The sequence below is a fragment of the Mastigoproctus giganteus genome, chromosome 1, assembly GCF_048544385.1.
Source record: "Mastigoproctus giganteus isolate SK-2022 chromosome 1, ASM4854438v1, whole genome shotgun sequence".
Classification (NCBI taxonomy): Eukaryota; Metazoa; Arthropoda; class Arachnida; order Uropygi; family Thelyphonidae; genus Mastigoproctus; species Mastigoproctus giganteus.
The window spans coordinates 156,941,704-156,967,710 of record NC_143575.1 but is presented as its reverse complement, the minus strand read 5'-3'; the positions used below and the strand labels follow the sequence as shown (position 1 = coordinate 156,967,710).

General features: G+C 36.9%; 1 protein-coding gene across 4 annotated transcripts in view; it reads left to right on the top strand.

The window, feature by feature from the left end:
* Window positions 1-26,007, top strand: part of LOC150091209 (nuclear receptor subfamily 2 group C member 2-like) — a 595,426-nt gene that overhangs the window by 167,438 nt on the left and 401,981 nt on the right. For 3 of the 4 annotated variants that reach the window (XM_090374740.1, XM_090374722.1, XM_090374729.1), the window contains exon 3: window positions 10,133-10,253. The exons of the other annotated variant lie outside the window; for it this stretch is intronic. The gene's annotated coding sequence lies outside the window, so the exon portion shown is untranslated. The remainder of the gene's footprint in view (window positions 1-10,132; window positions 10,254-26,007) is intronic. 4 annotated transcript variants of the gene reach the window in all.

Sequence of the window (26,007 nt, the reverse complement as noted above, 5' to 3'; positions counted from 1 at the left end):
TGTTAAAGGGAGGTCTTGTCTGACCAATTTGATTGGATACTATGATGTGGTCACAAAGGAACTGGATGCCAAAATTAATTTTTATATCATATACTTGGATTTCAGGAAAGCTTTAAATACTGTTGTACATGGAAGACTGCTATACAAATTGGAGAGGTAAGGCATTAAGGGTAAGTTGTTACAATGGATAAAGAGATGGTTGAGTGGGAGACGACAGAGAGTGGTAATCAATGGATGGTGCTCTTCGTGGACAAATGTTATTAGTGGAGGTCCCTAGGGTTCGGTGTTGGGCCCATTGTTGTTTTGTATATTTATCAATGATATTGATGAAGGTATATCAGGTTTAATGTCCAAGTTTGCAGATGATAGAAAGGTTCGCAAGGTTGTTAACAACAGTAAAGACAGTATGCTACTGCAACTGGATCTAGGTAAGGTGGGAAAATGGGGTGAGAAGTGGAAACTGAAGTTTAACATTGACAAATGCAAAGTACTGCATATGGGTAGCAGTAACCGAAGAGAACTGTACCAACTGTGTGGTACTACACTCAGGGAAGTGGAAAGTGAAAAAGTCTTGTCAATGATATGTAGGAATTTTTCTAGCAGGGATAAGGAGGTGATTATTCCTTTATACAAGGCAAAGGTCAGGCCACACCTACAGTCCTGTGTACAGGTCTGGAGGCCTCATTTTAGGAAGGATGTAGAGTTGCTAGAACGAGTACAAAGAAGGGCAACAAGATTGGTGAGGAGAACAAAGGGATGCTCTTACCAAGAAAGGCTTAAGTTCTGCAAATTGCAGTGCCTGGAGAGTAGGCACCTGCGAGGTGATCTGATTGAGGTGCATAAGGCCTTGAATGGGTTGAGCAAGCTGAATGCTGATGGGATTCTTCCTCTTGCTCAAATTAAGAACCTGAGAGGGCACAGATTCAAATTGAGGAAAGGCATTGTAGAACAGATGTGTGGAAATTTGCCTTTAGCCTGCAGGTAGTTGATTGGTGGAACAGTCTTCCATCTCTTTTTATGGAAGTTAATAGCCTAAATAAATTTAAGGCTGAGCTGGACAGGCAATTGGAATGAATGGGGGGGGGGCCGGGTTTGAGCTGATGCTGCATAAACTTGCTTTCTTGCATCATATGCTTCTACTAATGCTAATGCTAACGTTTTTGGGTTTTTCTGTAAATCCATCCTTAACTATTACAGAAAATAAGCGAGATATATTATCTCAGTTAGTTAATTTGTGGCTGGAGTCTAAGGAATCAAGTATAACAGGTGGGGATAACATATTTTATTTCTAGTGTACAATTTAATTATAAGAAAAAATTAAACGAGTGGTTTTATCCTTGTATGGAGGGTTCATACATACAGGACATGGTTCACTGAAAGCAAAATTGCATGAGTTAGGTTTGGAAGATGAGTCTTACCGTGTTTGTGGCATTTAGCAAAACCTGCTTTTGTGAAACAATTCTTAATTGTTGTTTCCGTCACATCTTGACTCCACGTTTTTGCCAACTCTGATATGCACATCCACAAACCTATAACAGAATCTATAGGTTGGTTGGTTGGTTTCTGTTCTCAGTATAATTTTTTTTCAGTATGTGCCTTCGGTAGTACATTATCAAATTCTTGATAATTCCTTGATTCCTTGGCTGCAGTTTAGACAAGGTATTCGGGGGAAGAAAACAAGCTTAACACTTGTAAGTTTCAAAATTACCGAGTGAGGTGAGAAGGGCAGTTGTCGACAATCAAAGCGATTTTTCTGTTTTCTTTTGTAATCTTTCTATCGAAATTTAAAATCCACTGCTCAAAAATTCCACTTGCCATTCAAGCTTTTCAAGACTTTTCTCCTTTGAAACATCGGGGTTGTTTACTTTTGCCTGTTACCAAAAGCTTCAATTTTCATTACCAGCCATGTTTGCACCAACTAAGAGTGTAATTCTTTCCTTACTATTTTTACCACCTACACATATGTCACCTTTAAAAGTCAGTGTCCTGTTTGGCAAACATTTAAAAAATAGACCTGTTTCATCAACGTTGAATATGTCTTTGGGCTCATAGTCCTCTATAATTTTTGTTCAGAACTTTTTTTTTTTTCAGTGGTAGTCTTCTACGATTACAACTCCACTTTCATCAGAAATAACTTTTTCGAGTAAGCCATGGCGCTCTTTAAATTTGTCCAGTCAACCAGAACTGGTTTGAAATGTTTTATACCCCAGAAAAGATGCATACTCCATAGCCTTTTCTTTTATTAATGGCCCTGCTATCGACATGTTTTGGTCTCAAATCAACTTCACCCACTTAAAAAAATGCTTCATCCACATTTCATACAGGCTTAATTTCATACGCTTCTGACTGGGTCCCATTTCTTTAAACAGTTTGAGAATCGAAACAAGGTTACCAAATTTTAAAGCGTTGTTTTTTTTTTTTTTTAATGCCCCGATCTACACTATTAAGCAATTCCACTTTTACCACTACACTCAAGGATTTCCTCTTAGACATTAGTATTAGTAATGGCCGCATGGTGCAAGAAAGCCTATGGCTTATGCTGCACCAGCCAAAAAAAAAAAAAAAAAAGAAACCGAACAAAACAATGATAAAAAAAATAAAATAAATAATAATAATTAATAAAAAAAAAGGAAATTAAACCTATCATCCTATGCACTTCCCTGACACGAAGGTACTATCCAGATGACACCTTTGAATTTCCCCAAACTGTCAGCCTCTACCACCCATGTAGGCAACTTATTCCAGTAATTTATAACTCGCTGGCAAAAATAAAACTTCCTGCAGTCCAATCTAAACATTTCCCCCCATAACTTGAATTTATGTCCCCTAGTTCTAGCATCATTTATAATCTTGAAAATTTCATCCTCATTCATTTTACTGATGCCTCTCAGAGCCTTTAAATACCTCAATCAAATCTCCTCTAAGGTGTCTAGTTTCCAAACTCTGCAACCCACATATTCCAAGTCTTGCTTCATAAGGATGCCCTTTTGCCGATCTCACCAGGCAAGTGACCCGTCTTTGCACCCTTTCAAGAAGCTCGACATCCTTCTCTAGGTGCGGTCTCCACACCTGAACACAGCATTCCTTGTAAGGTTACTTGCACAGCAGCAAACAGAACTGATTTACAGACCACTTTTACCTACCATACAGAGACAAGTGAAATTTAGTGAAAGTATGGATGACTCATTTCTGTGAGACAGATGAATTTCCAGGATTAAGTAAAATCATTCTGTCCTAATTCTCTGATCCAGTGCTTGCAATAGAAAACATGTTGACCATAGCCAATGTCCGTGTCGGGAATATGCCTTAATCTTTGCCAATGGCTGTGAACACATAGATAGCAGTTTCCCCGTGCGACTTCTTGGTACAGTAAATGCTTTATGGGCAACACTAAATTTTGGAATGCTCTTAAGAATTAAACGCTTTAGCTATTAAAAGCTAAAGTGATTAATTCTTAATCCTCTTAGCTCTTAATTTGTGCTTTCTACAATGTCAGCTCTATTGCCTTAAAGACCAGAGGTGTGAACAATGCGTACATAGGCCTCTCAAAATTAATTCGGTATATGGAAATTTTCTTCGTTATAGGGAAACTATTTTCAATGTAATGACCAAGGGGAAATCACAAAAGTTCGCTACATAGAAAAATTTGCTATATGCAAGTTTGTTAGAGGCCTGACTGTATATATATGCAGTAGACTCTCGATTATCTGGGATAGATGGTAAAAAACAAATCCCGGATAATTGATTTCCCGGTTAATCCAAAAATAATGAAACGAAATTTGTCCTCTTGCGCTGCAGTGGAACACAACAATCGATGCGACACACTAAAACAAACTAAGCATTTCTTCTCTCTCTCTTTTTTGTTTTTTGTTTTTGAGCGGTGGGTGTGAAAACAGCGGGGATTGCAAGATAATAAGTACACTAATCCCCCAATAACGACTTATAATTTGCTTGTCGTTTATTTACGACTTGCAAAATAGTAGACTCTCGATTATCCGGGATAGATGGTAAAAAACAAATCCCGGATAATCGATTTCCTGGTTAATCCAAAAATACAAAAGTCCCCGAAATACGTAAAAGATGCGTTCCAGGACTTCTAACTTCATCGAGTTTTACGTAACTCAAGAATGACTAATAACATATTGCAATTATATTATTATTGACAAATCTGAATTCCGCATGATACTTGTTAATGTTTGGCCATTTTGATAATGATTTCTTAGAGATTTAACAGATGCACCGTTTTCAAACTTTTGAATAATTTCGAGTTTTTGTTTAAAACTCGAAAACATAACAGAAAACGTAACTCTTTTGTGTTTACCCATCATTTTCACGATTTCTAAACAAAAAAACAAAAAAAAAAAAAAAAAAAGAAAATTTACTAAAAAAAATTCCGACATCCCTGACATAAATAAGGAAACAAAATTTGCCCTTTTGCGCTGCAACGGAACACAACAATCGACGCAACACACTAAAACAAACATTTGTCTTGTCTTTTCTCTTTTTTTTTTGGTGGCAGGTGTGAAGACAGTGCGGATTGCAAGATAATATGTACACTAATCTCCCAATGATGACCTATAATACTGCTTGTCGCATATTTAAGACTTGCAAAATATCTGTTTATACCTATTCTAGTTATTACTTGAATTTTTTGATTTCTGGTTTATTATTTATTTTATTATTTATTTTTTTTTAAATTTGAATCTTGAAGTATCCTGGTTAATGGAGTGTCTGCTGTATGTATATATATATATATATATATATATATATGCTGTATGCCGTCTGGAATTAGATTCATAAGCCTGATATGCACAGTATACTTTCTGCTTTTCGTAACATTCATAGAGTATACGTTCTGCTAATTTTACGACTACAGCACTGATAACAAGGTGCCCAATTTTTTTTTTTTTTTTTTTTTTTTTTTTCAAATATAAAATTGTAGTAAAAATGCATTCATTAATATGTATTCATTACTTTCTGGCTTGTGTAAATTGGAAAACATACTGTGTTTCATGTATATTATATATAAATTAGTATAGCGTATATATAATGTAAGCTATATACCAGCTGCTATTATAATGTTTCAGATTAGTATAAAATCACTAAGAAGGGAGCTTGTCACATAGCAAAGGACATAACACATTAATATGTTCTGCTCCCATCTGATGTACTTTTTATGTCAATATATAAAAGTATATTAAATGCATAGAATACACATAAAGTGCATAGTGCAGTACTGGAATGATGTTTCCATGATGTCAAATTGATACCTTCTGTTAAGTGATTGATGCATTCTGTTTCAGATAATTAAACAATGCCTAATTGTCTAGAACAGAAGAATAAAGCCCACAGAACACTAACACCATGCAGTAATGTGGCCATGTAGCCAAATCATAGATAAAGATAGTAAATATTAAAAATAGTGCCAAAGGGAATTGATATGAATTTTTGCCAAATTCAAGTTAATTATACTTTTGTATGTTTATGGTAGGTAATATTCCTAAATGTGAATGTAGCATAGTTTAAAAAAGTGTGACTTTTGCAAAGTGGAGTGAGTAATGGGACTGATGATTCAAAAGTGGAATGAATGGGCACTATAGCCATAACTGGTATATAGGATTAAAATATATCATGTGAAGAAATTTAAAAGTTCCTAATTTTTGCAAATTAATAGTGAACTTTTAAATCTTACCATGGCAAGTTTCTAGAACATCTACAAAAATGCTGTTTTGGAAAGTTACAACCAAGTTATCTAACAGGACTAAAGTACCGTATGCAGTTGCAGAAAAGTCAGTGTTGTTTGTAATGGCCCTTTCTGTGATCAGTTTGCATGTATGCTGGATGAAAGCTCTTTCTGTGATCAGTTTGATGTATGCTGTTTTCCAGTAGATAAAACCATGTAACTCTTGCCTATAACCAACTTAGTACCATTGTGAAAAAAAAAAAAAAAAAAAAAAAAAAGCCAATAAGTCTTCTCATCCCCCTTCCCAACAGATATAAGTTGAATTCAGGATCCAAGATGGTAGTTTGTGTTTTCTTGCTACAAAATGAAAAAAGTAGGAGAGAATTCTGCTGCTTTTTTCAGTGTACTAATATAAGCACAGTATAGACCTGCTTAAATTAATAAATATCAGAGGTACAGAGTTCGATAAGTTCTGTTATATATCAATTAACAATGAATATGAGGAATTGCCTCAATAATAGCTTGTAGAATGCTTTGATGCTCTCTCCACTATTCAAATGAGTATATATAAAAATAATTTAAAGATTTAAAAATAAAAAGAATTTTTCACACCCGCAGAAAAAATCGATAATTCATCACACCCGGAATTGAAGGTCTACGAACCCCAAACCTGTCCCTGTGCCGCCATAGCCAGGTGGGCAGGAGCACCAGTGCGTATCACATGCTTCTTGATTAGACCGGGATTCGAGCCAGTGACCACCAAATACGGAGGATGCGGAAAGGTCAGGGAATGACCACCGCATATCCCCGGAGCAATATGGCCTTAGTTGCTAATGCTCCTAAAAACCAAATAACAACAAAAACAAATCTGACCCCAAAATATATCAAACCACCAACCAATATCTATGAGTGAAAAAAAACAGGTCCATTAATTAAAAACGAATAATAAAATGATATTAAAAATTTTTATTACTTTCCTGAAGCGAACAAAGATTTTCAACATCAGGTCTTGATCACAGGATAGTAAAGTGCAAGGTCCGTGATGGCATTTTTTTTTTTTTTTTTTTTAAATGTAAACCCCAAACACGAGAGGTATTAGAACTTATAGTACTTAGTACCATGCTTGGGTTGGAAGTTGAGAAGACGAAAGAAGATATTTGTTGACATTGGACTTGAACTACTGTAGACTGTAATTTTCAGGAAATATGTATGAAGGAAGGTTGTTCCAGAAAACGACAGTTGAATGAATAAACGAGGAAGATGAAAAGTTGGTTCTGTGAGTTTGAAGTTGGACAGTAAATGGATGTTGGCTAGTGGCGCCACATGTTCGGACTGTTTTGAAAGAGAGAGAGAGAGAGAGAGAGAGAGCAGGAATTATAGAAGCCAATTCAGAAGAACAGTACCCATGGAAGTATCTGTAGAAGAGGCATGCAGCAGAAACAGTATATCTATGAGACAGTGAGTGGAGAGACTGTTAGAGTTGAATCATTAATTAACCTAACTGCTTTCTTCTGAATGGAATCAAGAAGCCTGAGAGAGGTTTTGGGGGCACCACCCCAGATGTGGAAACAATATTCCATGGCAGGGCGGATTTGCGATTTATACAGAGTGAGCAGCTGTTTGGAAGAAAAGTAATGCCGAGAGCGAAAGAGAAAACCAAGTTTTTTAGATGCAGAGGAAGCAATATTTGTAATGTGCTTGTGCCAAGAGGGATTAGAAGTCAGGGTAATCCCCAAAAGAGATATATCATTTTGCCTAGAAATCGGAGTGTCACTAAAGATAAGCATAGGAGCAGAAGAATCCTTTTTCCGAGATATAAGACAAGACTGAGTTTTAGAAGGGTTGAAATCAACTAGGTTGTCTTTGCCCCACTGGAGAATTACCTGAAGATTGGCATTTAAGGAATTGGTAGCAGATTTTTGAGAAGTTGAAGCTGATTGAACAGGACAAGGTTTCTCAAAATGGAAAGTAGAATGCAATGTGCTATCATCGGCAAAACTATTAAAAACCTCGTATCAAAATTTAAAGTATAGAGATTAGTTGTTATCTTGGTGCATATCTTGATGGACCAAAAAGCTGATAGGATAGGGGCGATGCACATTAATCGAATTTTGGTGCAGTTTAATTTCAGGTGTCTCTGCAATTAATAACTTTGTGTATTACGTTGAATGTTAACTACATTTGGTTTGTTGAATAAAAAGGTGTGGCCTTCATTGACTGCATGAAAAGCTAATTCTAAAGCAGAAGAAAGGGAAGCAAGGACAGATGCCAAATGTTGTTTAATCCTCGTATCAAATGTAAATCGTGTGGAGCCTTGATATGAAGAATCTGTTTTACAAGATATATTATAAATTAAATCCTTTATTTGGAATGCAAAGGAAGATTGGATTGAGTGATTGTTTAGAATTTCATGTAGTTTCTTTGTAGGTTTGGATACAATTTTGAATTCTGTATCTTTGAAAAGTCTACTCAACTGATTGTACCATTGTTTTTTGTATGGAAAGGAAATAAAATATTTTTTTATTGTATTATTATTGTTGGCTGGTATGTTATGTAAACTATTTTCTGCTTGTACTCTTGTCTAGAGCTCACAATGCGGGTATTTCAGTATTTTTAATTTATGAAACCATGATACCAGTATTCCAATAAAAAAAAAAAAAAAAAAAAAAACATTTTTCGCAATAAATTTTGATGACAGTTAAATGCAGTAAAGTAAGGAAAAAACAAGTAATTACTTGAATTCACATTTTAAATCAAACTTTTATTACAATAATAAATATTCTAGCAAAAATTATTAAACATATAGTTATTCTAAAAACAAAATAAGCATCCACACTACCTGCCTGAATAAAGTATGCTCTTAAGAAACTCAGTGTTATCATTTAAACTGGATCTAATTTTGGTACATATTTAATTAGCGGTAGAAAACGTCCTTTTGTATTCTGTGCTGGTTGGTGCTATTGTACTGAGATAGTCATAGACTAGTTGCAGTTTACCCTCCCCTCCCTTATTCCTTCATCTTCAAAAAATCTTATTTCCTTTTTATCAAAAATAAAAAAAATATTTTCTTTTTGACTTTTTATGGCACTATATCCATATCAACGAAAGAAAGGATCTGATGGTTAAGCTTGGTGAAGAAGCCAGATCTAAGTTCTGGGGAGTTTATTTATTAATTTTTATTTCCCTGTACCTTAGTATTGCCATCAGTGGCCATTTTTATGATTTTCATACAGCAGCTCCCCACAAGCACTAGGCCCCACAAGCTACCTGACGGCATTAAAAAATGAGAATTTCCAGGAGCTGGGGGATATCCCCTCCACACAAATATATATATTGTATATATATATATATTATATGTGAGCTGTCAGTTCAAGAGCAATGACACAAGTATAAAACAAAAGTCATTTACCATACAAATCTACTTACAATACATAACTGGTGTTAATTTACATCTAATCTATTCATTTTTCTCATTTAATCTGTTAATACATGCTATCATTTCCATAAAATTTCTCTCAATTAACAATCTCCTCTCTCTCTCTACAGCTTCAAACACTAAACTAATTCAATCTTAATCACTTCCTCATATTTCGCTTAATCACCAATATCAATTATCTTCACAACAGCAATCCACAAGTCGCACTAACTTAATGCTAACAATTCCATGTAATCTCTATTAATTTAACAATATAAATTTTCTTTACAACCTCAACCAATAAACCAACTCAATACTAAACATTTCCTTATTTCTCGTAATTTCTTCAACTTCAACCTTACTCTAAAATAATCTCCCAATTTATCTAAGTAGCATTTCCAAAACAACACAACAGTTCAGAGGACTTACCTTCTTTCTCTTTCACAGTGGGATTATCTCTCTCTCTCTCTCTCTCTCTCTCTCTCTCTCTCTCTCTCTCTCTCTCTCTCTCTCTCTCTTCTTAGTTGAACTCTGCCTCTCTGCTGTATAGCTCCCTTCCAGTACTGTCTTATTTCGGGATTTGAAGAACAGTTCTCTGTTAATACTGAAGGAAATTACCACAGCACTAGTAGAAGCCAAGACACTTTATCTGACTGGCTTTTTATTCAACTTCCAGATTAACTTCTAGCACAGAAACATGCCCAGTGGAACCCTTCACTATATAGCTGGACACTCCCAGAACTGGATGTCAGATGTATTAATGTGGCTCGTGGCAGAGAAAAAACAATGCATGGGATGTATATAAATTATCAGGTGACACAGAAGCCTATGGCAGATCAGTGTCTTGAGGAGCTAACATCTTATGCGCATTAAATTAATACTAAGAGGTGGCAAATATGAATGCTATTACATTGAAATCTGAGTTATAATTTTTGGCAATAAAAGTAGAATTTAAACTGTATATTAATTTCTGATTTTTTTTTTTTTTCATTTTTGTTTATTTTATTATTTATTATTATTTTTCACATTGGTAGGTACCACTAACAAGTGCTACATGTGCCACAGGATTGACATGTGTGAACCATACGAAGCAGGAGAATTTTAGGCAACATATTCCAGGGGGAAAAAAGTGCATATTATGGTCCAGCAAATATGGTATGTTGCAAATAGTAGTATTCATTTCCTATAGATTATTAGGGATTTTAGCATTCTTGAGGGGTGAGTTGTGGCTTCCTTTGATTATTTCCCCATTCTCATCTATTCCAATACAGTCAGTTGCTTTTTCTAGGCATCTGTCAGATAGGTATTTCATGCTCATTGAGGGCCTCACTCTTTCTGAAGTGCAGTTTGAATTTATATATGGTTGTTTGGCAATTTCATGCACTAGCTGAGTCAGGGTATAGCTGTGGGTGTTCCAGTTATTGCTCCCATAGCCATTCCCCAATTCAAGTGGTACAGGGAATTGGGGAATTTGGTGGCAGGATGTCAAAATTTGGCAGGGAATGCCTGGTACAATAAAAAAATATGGAAGAGAATCTATTTTTTAATCTTCCAGTACCAGTTATGCTGTACAAAATATATATGGATGTGTTTGCAGTCGTTTTTTGCGAGATGCTGCTCCTCCATTATCTCATTTCCTTATCTCTTTTGTGCTGTGGAGTCGAAGGTGGATTATTCTCTTTTTATTGCTATTATCAGCAAAACCAGATTTACCATGGTGCAGCTGCTGCAGTGCTCCCTCATAACCTTAATTTAGGGTTTCTAAAATTATATGCACCAGGGCCCCAAACTATTAAAGGGAGGGGGAGGTATCCTAATAATGAAATTCTGTGTGAGAAAAAATAGTGAATATTGAACTAGTAAGTGATCTAATAATCCATAATGAAAATGAAATTGTCCAAATGCATTGCTCTGAACAAAACCATTTATATTCAATTTTACAAAAAGTGGTGTTATTTATTAAAAGTTAATTAATTGAAACATATATACTGTAATAATAAGAAAAAGAAGAAAGCCTTAACAAAATTCAAGGGAATGGATTCCACAAAGACCCATGCCACACTGAAGCAGCAACCCAATAGAATCCTGTGGCAAGTCGGACCACCTGAATCGGCAAATAGCACCACATTACCTGAACAACAATGGTGCAGTGTTTGAGGCCATTCACATGGCTGTATACTGTGCTGCCGTAGCAGCTAGAAGGATCAGTAGAAGAGAAACAAGAAATCAGCAGGAGGGGAAAAAAAAGGAACCACTAGGTTGGGAAAGAAGGCTTCAGTAAAAGATACAAGAACTAAGAGTCAAGATTGGCCGATTGACGCAGTATCAACAGGGTAATAGGAGTAAGGAGTTAATTCGAAAAGTGAATAGCACCTTCAAGAGAGAAAAGGTCCACAGCAAACACAAGACCAAAAATCAGAGTATAAGGGAATACTTAGACACACTGAAGCAGAACCTCCTCAAGCTCAGCAAGAGGCTAATACAAAGACAGTTTCCAGAGGAAAGTAAACAACTGGATCTTTGAAAACTAAAGATCCTTCTGCAAGAGTATTGGACAAGATGGGAGAGATGGCAATGGACTACCTGAGCAGAAGATGATCAAAGAGCTCTGGGAAAACATATGGAGCAGTGAAATAAAACATAACAGCCTTGATCACTGGACAGAAAACCAAATACATACAAGAGATGACAGAATGGAAGATTTGGGAGGAAGAAATATATCAGTTGATCAGAAAGTCCCACAGCTGGCAAACCCCAGGAGCCGACTGGGCTAGCCTGGTGGGTAAAGTGCCTGCCGGGCAACCCAAAGGTCGCGGGTTCGAATCCCACCTCGGGGCTTGGATCAGAGTAGAAAATACAAAACCTTGGGCCGCCTCCGTAGCCAGGTGGGAAGGAGCAGCAGTGCGTAGCACATGCTTCTTGATTAGACCAGGGTTCGAGCCCGTCACCACCAAATACGGAGGGTGCAGAAAGGTCAGGGAATGACCACCGCATACCCCAGAGCAATATGGCCTTAGTTGCTAATGCTCCTAAAAACCAAATAACAACAACAACAAAACCTTGGGGGGTGCAATATGGCCACAGAAGCCGATGCGCCAACAACTAACAAAAAAAAACCAGGAATAGATAACACACAACTATTGGTACAAGAAGTTCACTTGTACACACAAGCTTCTAGCACAGCAGCTCACCCGAATGATGATAAGTCACCCAGAGACAGTCTCAGAGTTTCTTACTAAAGGAATTGCATACTTATCTGATCGCCACTAGCAACCTTCAGAAAAGTCACAAGGAAAAGATCAGGAATTACACAGACATAAGACTGGAGATCAAAGAGATGAGGCATATGAAATAAATAATGACAATCCTCATCATTGTCAGCCACTATGGTGCCAACAACTCTATATAAGAGCCTAGCAGCAGTAGGTTTCCCAGAGAACACTTAGAAGGAACTCCAGAAAGTCTCAATCCCAAATAACTAGGATATTCAGAGTTCCTTGACCAACAGTAATAACAGCTGAACATAACCACCCTTTTGGTTGTTAAATATATGTACAGTCAGTTCTGCTGAAACGTGGTACATACCCTGGAGAGATTGTGCAAGACTCTTAGGGTAGAAATTTTTCAGCATGGTCTGTGCTTGTTAACAGAAGACACTGCTTCTACAGGGATGGGGTATACTTAAATAGAAAGGATGCAAGGATTCACAGACTAAAAGATTAACACTGTCCGCAGCCAGAGGCAAAAGTGATTCTTGCGTTGCTTCTATCGGAATGAGCAGCAGCATGAAAAGCAAGGTGCTGGGGATTTCCAGGACTGCTGGGAGTCATCGTGGAACAAGAAAATACATGGGCTGTGTTAGGGTAACTAAGAGCAGGAGCAGGTACATGTATACATGCATTTACACCAATGCTAGAAGTATAGTTAATAAGTTTGAAATGCTGGTTAAGACATCAAAGACAGATATTGTTGGGATATTAGAGACAGAGTTTAACACAGATATAAGTGGTGCAGAATTGGAATTTGGGGAGTACTACAATGTGTATAGAAAGGATAGCCAGAACAGGAAGGGAGAAGGGGTTATGCAGAAGTTAAGAAACACATAAAATCTAAGGAAGTACATTCAATTGACATTGGTGGACAATTTAACCCCTGGCATGATGCCGTGAAGGTTATTGTAGAGTCTTGGTACCTGCATGTACCGATGAACTTTACAATAAAGATCTTATTTATAAGAATTGAGAAGGGGATAATTAGAGTAGGTGTGTGTTATAGGCCTAATGACTCTTATGAGTACAACGAGAAACAATACAGAGAAATAGTGTTGCAGTAAATCAGAATGTCTCATAATGGGCGATTTTAACTTCCCACATTAACTGAAACTTATGGGTTGGTCACTCGCACACTACAAGCCTTTTGTGGATTTATTAGATAATTGTTTTCTACAGAAGCATTTTCGAGAGGCAACCAGAGGGAGTAATACTCTTGATCTGATTATCAGCAGTGATTAGTCATGCATTTAGAATTTGCAGATAAAGGAACCACTGGGTGATAGATAGTGATTACAGTGTACTGATGTCGGATTTACTCAAAGATGTAACTACCATCAGGGGGTAAAGGGAAGGGTTTTTGCTTTTGGAAAGGTGACTACATTTGGGCATATTTAACGAAATCGTTTCATTTGATGGAGTCGATAGCTTGAAAATGTATAGCAAAACAGCATTAAAACGTTTCCAAGCCGACTTGAGAAATTTTCCCACGCTCAGTGAAATTTTCTTGCACGCTAATTTAATTGCAGTACAGTAACTTGTTACGTAGTTCCGATATCAACATTTTAAAAAATGATCAAGTATATTGCTTGTAATATTTGCGTTATATGTATTTATCCGAAGTCTAGTCATCGCTCAGTACGGTATTAGACAACGTGCATAACGGACAGTTAACTCGAACAATGTATCATAATTAATGCAACCAACGCAGTTACATTTTCAAAGAGTTAATAATGGCAGATAAGGATGAAAAAGCAACGTCTGAACTCAGTATGAAGACTATAAATGTAAGAAAAAGACTGAATTTGAAAATTAAATTAGACGTTTGGAAGCGAATTGATTCCGGTCAATGACAAGTGGATGTGTGCCATAATTTAGGACTGACAAGTTTAACTGTAAGAACAATTATAAAAAATAAAGAATTAATTTTAGCAGCGGGAAAGACAGCTGTTCCACTGCAAGCAACTAGGGGGCTAGGCCGGCTATTAGGATTTAAATGGAGAGACTTTAACTAATTTTATTGAAGATAATATCCAATGCAGAATTCAGTTAAGTTAAATATTATTTAAAAAAAAAAAAAAAGGGAGAGAGAGAGAGAGAAGAGAGAGATTAGCCTATATGATGATCTGAAGAAAACTCACCTAAAAAACAACAAATAAATAATGTGGAACCATTTAAAACTAGTAAGGGCTGGTTGAATAGATTTAAAATATAGGGAGAAGCTGCAAGCGCAGATCAAGGAGCCGAAACTTTCAAAAAAGAACTTGTTAAAATTATTGAAGAAGGAGTATTATGTGTTATACTTCTCAACAAGTTTTTAACATAGATGAAGCAGGACTTTTTTTGAAAACGAATGCCTAAAATAAGTTTCATATTGAAAGAAGAAAAAAACATGCCAGGTTTCAAAGCGGCGAAGGATCGGTAGACTTTATTGTTGGGTGGTAACGCTGTGGGGGATTTAAAATTAAAACCCTTTTTAGTTTACCAGGAAGAGAGCCAAAGTACAACCCAAAATCGACACATTTTTTCATGATTAAATTCTTCAATTAAATTAAATCAATTTAGAATAATTAAATTCATGATTTTAATTGGAATTTTAAGTTTAATTTTGATACATAAGTAGTTACCACATAATTATATATGTTATGTAATGCAGAATATTTTATATGTACAAATATTTGAATATTAAATATTTTGACCGACATTTGTGCATCTTTTCACTACCATTTTTTATTTATTAGGAAATATCCTATGGCACCGGCCACAACTCCTTGAGGTTGTCACAGACATTCTCTCAGATATGCCAGACAAGCTGTTCTTGCTACCTGGGAGTCTAAAACGCTGATGGAACTGATATTCGGGTGAGACTCAAGTCAAAGTGGACCCAATTTCGGCAAAGTCCGGACGGTCTATGACAGCCAAATCCTCTGCTTGCACCTTCACGAGGGTGGGACTGTTAGTAATCCTGGGTATAACCTTCATGCACAAGTACATGGTGGGTGACCACCCAGGTGTGAACCAACGTAAGCAGGGGTCGAGGTGTGGCGCCCACACCACATGGAGGAACACCGCCCCTCTATGTTACCAGGCAGTACTAAGTGGTAGATGACTCTCATCAACCGGTGAAATACCACCACTTTGCTTATTGGAGGCTTGAAGTGGTGGAACCCATGTTTAGTCTCTAGAGCTAAGTTCCGGCCAACCCTTCCCTATCTCTTCCATAATGCAGTATGATTGATGACTTTTGAGGTTATGATGAATGTCGTGGCGAGATCCAATATTCTTTACATTTCGAGGGTACAGCTCTAAAACGGTGTTCGCAGGCCGGCCGCTAGTTAGTACACCGGACTGAACCTATTGGTAACTCTCTAGGAAGCTTCCGGATCAGCTAGTGTATAATCTTGCTACCTCTACTCTGCCAGATGGTGACTGGAGGGAGTCCGAGTAGTGTGTATGCGGGGAGCATTGTCGAGGCCACGTTATGTCAAGGATCTGGGTATATTCTTACCACATGTACGCCATATCCAAAAATTTCATTACTTCATACAGCATGTCCCACCCACTTTTTCTTACTATTGAATACACCATGAATTTTCAAAATAATAGAGCAAGCTTATCTGCGAAAGATCTAAACCTCCCAAGGACTTCCTAATTCATTTCACAAATATACGTGGTCTCAATTCTAATCTCAACGATGTCCATTTCCACTTGCAGTCTTCAACCCCATGTACTTTTTCTGACTGAATCTCAGTTATCAATTGATTCAACTACTGCTCATCTCAGATGTCCAAATTATTTGCTGTATGATTCCTTTCTCCTCAAAGGTGGTACTTGTGCATATGTCCGTTCTGATATTCCCTGTCAGAGACTTGGCAATTTGGAATCTCCTCTCTTTGATCTTCTCTGGCTTAAAATCTCTCTACCTCATTGTGTAAAATTCATCTGTTGTCTCTACCATTCTCCCAACTCCACTAATCACTTGGAGCTCTTTGACTTCCTCTCTTTGCAACTTGACTTTCTCCAGTCCAACTTTCCTAACAGTGAGGTAATTTTCCTTGGTGATTTTAACGTTCACAACTCCAGCTGGCTTCCGTTTTCTAGTCACACCGACCCAGCAGGTCGAGATGCTGAGGCTTTTGCAATTACTAATGACCTAGCACAGATTGCTCATTTACCTACAAGAATACCGGACAATCCTAATCATACAGCCAATACGCTTGATCTTTTTCTCACAAACAACCCTTCTAAGTACAAGGTTGAAGTGAGAGGTCCTTTAGGCACTTCAGATCACAACTTGGTGATTGTCTCTTCTCCAACGGAACCTTTATCTCATGCCTATTCCCAACCTCGTATTGTTTGGCATTACAAGAATGCAAAATGGGATGACCTACGAGACTTCTTTTCTTCTTTTCCTTGGTCTGATTACTGTTTCAAAACTTCTGATGTCAACGTTTGCTCAGATCGTGTCAGTGAAATTATTCTTGCAGGAATGGAATCCTTTATCCCACACTCCACTTTAAAATCTCGTCCTTTATCTAAACCTTGGTTTTCCAATAAATGTGCTAAGGCTGTCCAAGAGAAGAACGTTGCATATCGTAATTGGCTTGTTTCTAATTCTTCAGTTTCATTTTCTGCCTACACCAAAGCTCGCAACAGTTGTAAAGCAGTTATTAATCAGTCCAAACTAGAGTTTGAACAGGCTAAGAGTAGAAAACTTGCTTCTTGCCCTAATGGTAGCCGAGCATTCTGGTCTCTTGCCAAAGCTATTGGCCGCAACTTTTGCCCATCTCTGCTCCCACCTCTGTCCAAACCAGATGGTTCTGTTGTCACTTCAGCCAAGGATAAAGCTGACCTGCTAGCATCCCATTTTTCTTCGAGCTCATGTATTAATGATCTTGGTAAAACACCTCCCACCATTCCTAACACGCTCCATTCAATGCCTCCTGTGGTCTTCCGTCAAAAGGATATCAGAAGGATTTTGATGAATCTTGATGCTAAGAAAGCTCCAGGTCCTGATGGTATTTCTCCACTTGTTCTCAAAACCTGTGCTCCTGAATTTACTCCTATTCTTTGCCGCCTTTTTTCACTTTCTTATTCCAAAGGTGTTTTTCCTTCTGCTTGGAAATTTGCTCATATCCAGCCAGTTCCTAAAAAGGGTGACAAATCCCTCCCATCCAATTATCGTCCCATTGTAATTACTTCTACTCTTTCTAAAGTAATGGAGAAATCAATTAACCGCCAACTCTTAAACTACCTAGAAACCTTCCGTCTGATCAACGATCGCCAGTATGGATTCCGTCAGTGTCGATCCACTGGTGATATTCTGGCTTATGTTACCCATTTATGGACTAATTCAATGGAAAGGTTCGGTGAAACACAAGTAGTTGCTCTTGACATCTCAAAGGCTTTTGATCGTGTTTGGCATAAAGGTCTTCTAAACAAGCTTCCATCTTATGGTTTGACAACTGTTTTTAGTAATTGGTTATCCAGTTTTCTCTCTGATCGCTCACTGAGGGTGATGGTAGATGGCTCTCTGTCTTCTAACTTCTCCACTAATGCCGGTGTTCCCCAAGGTTCAGTTCTTTCCCCCACTCTTTTCATCTTGTATATCAATGACCTTCTTCCATTGACTGGAAATCCTATCCATAGTTTTGCCGATGATAGCACATTGCATTCAACTTTCCATTTTGAGAAACCTTGTCCAGCTCAATCAGCTTCAAGTTCTCGAAAATCTGCTGCCAATTCCTTAAATGCCGATCTTCAGGTAATTCTCCAGTGGGGCAAAGGCAACTTAGTTGATTTCAACCCTTCTAAAACTCAATCTTGTCTTATATCTCGCAAAAAGGATTCTTCTGCTCCTATGCTTATCTTTAGTGACACTCCGATTTCTAGGCAAAATGATATATCTCTTTTGGGGATTACCCTGACTTCTAATCTCTCTTGGCACAAGCACAATACAAATATTGCTTCCTCTGCATCTAAAAAACTTGGTTTTCTCTTTCGCTCTCGGCATTACTTTTCTCCCAAACAGCTGCTCACTCTGTATAAATCGCAAATCCGCCCTGCCATGGAATATTGTTCCCACATCTGGGGTGGTGCCCCCAAAACCTCTCTCAGGCTTCTTGATTCCATTCAGAAGAGGGCAGTTAGGTTAATTAATGATTCATCTCTAACAGAGTCTCTCCACTCGCTTTCTCATAGACATACTGTTTCTGCTGCATGCCTCTTCTACAGATACTTCCATGGGCACTGTTCTTCTGAATTGGCTTCTATAATTCCCGCTCTCTCTTTCAAAACAGTCCGAATACGTGCCGCCACCAGCCACCATCCATTTACTGTCCAACTTCAAACCCACAGAACCAATTTTTCATCTTCCTCATTTATTCATTCAACTGCCGTTTTCTGGAACAACCTTCCTTCATACATATTTCCTGAAAATTACAATCTACAGAAGTTCAAGTCCAATATCAACAAATATCTTCTTTCGTCTTCTCAACCTCCAACCCAAGCACGGTACTAAGTACTATAGGTTATAATACCTCTCGTGTTTCGGGTTCTCATAAAAAAAAACAAAAAAACTCACAAATACATATGTTACCTTATGGGAATGCAGCGCTTGCTTAGCGCACTGTTTTTCCAGAACGAATTATCAGTGTTAAAACCTGTACTGTATTTTTTAGTGTGGGTTATTAAAATTTTATGTAATTTGATACAGTATTTATGTATGCTTTCAAAATGTTGATCGCTGAATAAATATTTTTACTATAAAGTTATTTAAGCAAAGCAACACGGAAATCGCCATTTCGTGTTCAAACCCTCCCGAGAAGTTGTTTGTAATGGGATTTTGCTGTATTAGATCATGGGAGATTTGAAATACTGGTCTCCACAGCATCATATGCTAGTTGAATTGTTGTTCGAGCAGGGAAGATTTGTTTTATGAATAGGTCCTGAGTCCTTGCGAGTTTCAATAAGTTATCAATAATGGTTGAGCTTTTAACTTTAGTAAAAATGATAAATTCCAACCTTTTAATCAGTTAATAGTGCTTTGATGTGACTAATCTCAGTGTTCCCACATTTTCTGGTTTTTGTATATACAAATCATGGGAAATATCGAAATTTACTGTATTTGAAGTGCTAGATAACACTTCAAATGCAGTAATAAAATTTTAGAGTAGTTCCTGGAATACATTAGATTGTAGAATGAAAAAGGATCTTGAAGTTCTGGGGAGGTGGAATTGAGATGCTTCAATAACTTGTAATGACCTGGGAGACAACAAACAGAAATTAGAAGAATCTTCAAGAAAAGGTTCAAAGGCAGGCTTTCCAGTTATTAGCATGATATTTATAGGATTTGTTCTGGAATGGGAGTTGTTTCACTAAAGCTAGTTAAAGGGGAGGGAGATGAATCAGACTCCTTGATATTTTGAGTGATAGAAGTTTTAGGGCTTTGCTGAGAATTGCTAAGTCAACATCTGTCACAAGAGAATGATTTCCAACGACTTTTATTAAATTTTTTCAGGTTAGATTGGGTACAGTCATTGCATATTAGCAGGTGGCAGTCAGTACATTGAATTATGGGGTCAGAACTGGACCCACAGATGGAGCAGATACAGATGTTTTCTCTGCAGGTAGTTTTGGCCATTTTGTTTTAAATTTTACATATATATAAATATAAATATAAATATATATATATATATATATATATATATATATATATTTATTATTATGTTTAAAAAAATATTGTTGGTTCAAGAGGTCACTAAGCAAGCGGCGCCTCCATAGCCAGGTGGGCAGGAGCAGCAGTGCGTAGCACATGCTTCTTGATCAAGACCGGAGTTCAAGCCCGTGACCACCAAATACGGAGAATGCGGAAAGGTCAGAGAATGACCACCGCATATCCACGGAGCAATATGGCCTTAGTTGCTAATGCTCCTAAAAAACCCAACAACAACAACACTAAGCAAGCCACAGAAAAGCTGGTTTCAAATATAATATGAAAGGTCTGATCATTTCAAGTGATTGTAGGTTACTGCAGGATTAAATTCAACTGTACTCCAATGTTACAGTGAGTGAACAAGGAGCTAAAATTTATGAACACTTCTAAGATAAGTGGTCCTAAGAGAAATTAATCCAGAGAACTGCCTAGGGAGTGTTGAATTTGAGATAACTGATTGCCAAAGTGTATGCAATGCCATGTCACAACTTTAACTACCATCATCATTATTGATAAGAATATAAATTAAAATTAATTAGTTGCTGCTGGCATGTTTTATATACAGAAGTCACCAGTTAGGATTTTCAGGAAGAATAGCAATAAATAGCTAAAAATGGGAAACATCAAAAACCCAGAATAAAAGCTCTAAGGAAAATGAATACTTTTTTTTTTTTTTTTTTTACTATAAAATGGAGTCTTGAAAGATTTTTTACAATTATACTTCTCCACTAAAAAACAATGTTTTTGTACTGTAGCCAAAACTTTAACTTCTTTTTTTTAATTCACATATAAGTGTTTTCCTATTGGTACTGTACACCTAAAATGAATTCAAAGCTAAAAATGAAATACTAAGGATAGAAGAATGTATTGTTCAAGATTTAAACCAAAATGGATGTCAACTGAATCTAGTGACAGAGAAATAAAATGCATGGGATGGTTATAAATTCTCAGAATACATTTGAATCCTACAGTAAGTATAAATTATACAAAATCAAAAAACTCAAAGGTTATTAATGATAAAATTAAATATTATGAAAAGTCTTTGGCTAAGAGTGCAATGAATTCTTCGCTTATATTAACACTAGAAGAAAAGAATGGACCAATTGGTCTAAACACAGGTTTCCATCAGATTTGCCAAGGATCGCAGAAAATATATTTCTGTTTTATTTTTATTTTATATTTAATAAAATTATTGGAGGGAATGAATAGGTGAAATAGGAAGTGTCTCTTTTTTTTGGATGATGCTGTATAAGCTTGCTTTCTTTCATCATTTATTCCTACCTAATGCTAATGCTAAAAACCTAAAAATATCAATAAACACCTGTATTGATATTTACTAAGTATTACTATTAAAATATTGATAAAATAATATACTTGTGCTATTTGTGACAATAGGCAGTCCAGCTCCTTTTGTTAACTAAATCATAATCTTAACACCACAATAGCAATATGAACAAACATGCTTTTCTTTTCTTTTTTAAATTAAGAAGTAGTCTGATGTTTACTTTGCACAACTGTACTTACTCATGTGATTTAGTTATTAATATAGCAGTGCAAAATAAATTTTATTTCAGTGTTTATAAGTAAATTCAAGTTTGAATTTACTTTGATAATTATAGTAGAATAGGAAAGGTTACAATGCACAGTGTTGCAGCTCTAAATTTAAGTATTTTGGGTGCATATGGCGCATATTTTAGGAGCCTTAAAAATAAGGTTGCCTGGGGGAAGACTGTCCAGTCTTCCCCCAGGCAACCATGAAAGTTCTTTCCAGTGAATCATCAAAATAAAATAAATTGCAAAATCATTTAAATACTAAACACAACACCTTCTATGAAAGGTGTATGACACCCCCTCCCACCACTTGGTGTGATACAAAAAGTCTCCTTTATTGAATTTTTCAAAAAAAATGCAATTTTCAAAAAATTTTCTTGGCTAAGGTGTTCCCCCTTACTCACCCTTTCTGAGTGTCAATCTTTCAGTCTCCCCCCAGGCAACCTTATTTTTAAGGCTATTAAATTTTCAAAATGGGTACATTCTCAAAACATTTGGAAATTGTTTGAATTTATTCAAACTACCCACGTCCACAACAACAGATTGAAATTTATTCTAACAATCAGCTGCACATTGGCTGAAGGCAAACTTCCACACATCTATCCTGTAGCCATCCTTCATTAGTTGTGTAATCTGAGGAAGAATGTCATCAGCATTCATTTTACTTAATCCATTCAAAGCCTTAAACATCTCAATCAAGTCACTTTGCAGGTGCCTAGGCTTCAGACATTGCAATTTGCAGAACTTAAGCCTTTTTTGGTAAGACCAGCCTTTTGTTTCCCTCACCAACCTTGTTGCCCCTCTCTGCATTCATTCCAGCAGATCCACATCCTCTGTATGCAGTACTCAAGATTTGGCCTAACCTATTATCTGTAAAAATGGTTATAAAAAAAATTTAAATATATATTAGCTACAATTATTCAATTCAGTTTGCAAATGTTTTCAAAAATTATTTTGAAATATGATGTGCTGCAAAGACAAATTTGAATATTATGCATGTTGCTAATTCTCTATCATAAGCAATACTACCTTCCATTTATTATTATTATTAGCCATATAGTGCAAGGAAGCCTGAGTCTTATGCTGCACCAGCCAAAAAAAATTTCTGAGTTAGAGAGAGACCAAAGTAGAAGGGAATCACCAAGAAAGAGAAGAATGATATCCAGTTCACAACCCTGGGTGTGCCAAGCCCATACTCTAGATGTGAGCCCCTGGGTTTTGAATAATATGTACTGATTGCAATACTACAACAACAACAATAACACTAAATAATCTTATGACTTGCTTTCTACATTAGCTTTCTACTAATGTAGAAAGTCATAAGATTATTTAGGATGCATTTATGCAAAACATGATCAAAACACTAAGAAATCTCTTGAGGAACTAATCGAGTATCACCAAACTTCCATTGAATTTATTCATAGATGAGTAACATAAGCCAGTATATGACCAGTGAATCAAAATTGATAGATCCACATTGGCAATTGGAATTAATAGTGGCAAATTATGCAAAAAAGCATGCTTATACAGCATCAAAGGGAGAGGGGGGGTGAAATCTTCCAATATCACCTGTCCATCGCCTCTAATAGATTCCCCAGTTCTTCCTTGAATTTATTCAAACTAAGCTATCTGCTGCTGGCTGAAGGAAATTTCCACACAAATCTTGCAATCATCCTTCTCAGCTTCAATTTATGCTCCCTTTCTGAGAAAAAGGAAGGATACTTACTGACATTGAGCTTACTCAATCCATTCAGAGCCATAAACACCTCAGTCAGCTCTTTGTTGGACCCTTCTCCAGCAGGTCTCAGTTCCAAATACCTTGCTTTTGGCTGTTCTACATTCCAGTAGTAGCAAGGCAAAAATTACTCACACTCCCTGCATGTGTTTCCTGTTAACTTATTAGTCTGTGTATCTCCCCCCCCCCAAATTAGCAGTTTCTGGCCCACTTGCCTTGATAACATCAGGAAATATTTTTGAATCCCTTCTATTTAAGTGTATTATTTCCCTGTAAAAGCAGTCTCTCCAGGGCCAAATTGATTGACAAGGGCCTCAATTTTAATCCTAAACAGTTATGAAGATTTTTTTTTTTTTTTTTTTTTTTTTTTTTTTTAAATATTACTCCACTTTTTAAACAAATCCTCAGATCTCCTACTCTTAGCAACAATGCAGTATCTTCTTTTATGCCCTTAAAAGATAATAGTTGCTCTATAGTATCATCAGCTTTAACTCCTATTTCTCGTTTCCTAACAATTGAGTCACCAGCTAAAGCTAAAGCTACTTCCTGTACAACTAACCATCTCTGCTGTGGAGGATATCAATTTGTTTTCTAATGTTGGAGCGTGAGCTCGTTGGCTGAGCAGCTGCATGCTTGATGACTCCCTCTCATTTATCCTTTGGGTGCATCGACATTATACTTCAAGCCCTCATATGAGCCCATCAGAACATTGAATTTGCCCTCCTGGTATCTGTGCAATGAACATCCGCAACATCATCCCCTTTAGCTGTACTGTGCCTTGCTAAAGATTGCTTCAAAAGAGGAAGCAAGTAGAGAACATAACCTTGATTTGCATGGGACTTGCCCTCAGCAGTTCCAACCCAGAAACACAGCATGCCCACTCTTTGCTTTGCTGCTCTAGTCTGAGGCATAATCTTAGTCTAAATTTAATTTTAAATAATACATGAAACTAAGAGATGCAAACATAATAACTCTTCACTGATTGTGCTTATTTGACAGCAGTATAACTATGCAATTTTAAATTATTAAAAAATAAAAAAATAAAAAAACTGCCTTGTAGCACCTATATTGTTCCTATATCTATACAGACTAATGGTGGCAAAAGTACATTTAGGTTTTTAAGTAGCATTGTGAAGCCCATTTAAACAAATTAACCCAACTTAATCAAATGATCACAAATGGTAACCACACTGCTAATTTTGTTAAAGGTAGCAAAAAAAATTTTCGAGCAATAAAATTTCGCTTTACAGTTTTCCAAACAGCAATCCGAGTCAAAGCTTACTTGGATGGTGGAAAACATTTCGTATATCATATAGGAAGGAGTTCTGTTGTCTAAGGCTCAGTGGGATTTGTAATTATGCTTTATTAGGAATTAGCATTGGTAGAAGCATATGATGCAAGAAAGCAAGCTTATACAGCATCAGCCAAAAAAAAACAAAAAAAAAAATAAAAACAACCTTCCCATTTGCTCCAAATGTTTGTTTAGTTCTGCCTTGAATATATTTATTTAAGGTGTATTTATTTAAGGTGTCCACTTCTACAGCGACAGATGGAAGTTTGTTCCAGAAATCAACCACCCACTGGCTAAAGGCAAATTTCCACAAATCTATTCCACAACTGTCTTTCCTCAATTTGAATTTATGTTCCCTCAGGCAATTAATCTGGGCAAGAGGAAGAATCTCATCAGCACTGAGCTTGCTCAAACGATTCAAGGCCTTATACACCTCAGTCACATCACCTTGCAGGTGCCTAATCTCCAGACACTGTAATTTGTAACTCTTTGTTCCATTCACTAATCGATTACCATTCTCTGTCTTCTCCTACTCAACCATCCCTTTATCCATAGCAGCAGTTTGCCCCCACTGTACTTGTATAGCAGTCTTCATGTGCAACAGTATCAAAAGCCTTCCTAAGATCCAAGTATATGATATCAAAATTATTCTTTGCATCCATTTCCTTTGTGACCCTATCATAGAAACCAATCAAACTGGTCAGACACGACTTTATTATTATTATTATTATTAGCTATATGGTGCTAGGAAGCCCGAGGCTTATGCTGCACCAGCCAAAAAAAATTCCCAAGTTACCCTGAGAGAGAGAGAGAGAGAGAGAGAGAGAGTCAGAAGTAAGTAGAAGGAAATCACCAAGAAAGCAAAGAGAAGAATGATGAAATCCAGCTCAGGACCCTGGGTGTGCCAAGCCCATACTCACCAGATGTGAGCCCCTGGGGTAGATCCCATCCACCCCAGGTGCCTTTCTTGTATTTATCTTCAACAATTTCTCCTCCACTTTACTCTCAGTTATTACAAGATTCTCTAGCTTACTGCCAGAGTTGAATACACCTCTGGCATTCCCCTCGCTGATAACTCCTCATTTGTGAATGTCAACGCAAAATATTCATTTAGTTTGTTAGCTACCTGAGCAGGATCATCAACAGTTGACCCATCGATATCAAGTGGACCAATCTGATTCATCCCCTTCCTTCTAGAGTTTACATAAGTAAAGAACTCTTTGCTGTTTTTCTTCGCATCCTTTGCCAAGGATTTCTCGTAATCTGCCTTCGCCTGCCTAACCTCCTTTGTAACTTGGTTACAGATCAACTTGTATCTATCATAGGTTTCTGTGTCACGTGTTAATTTG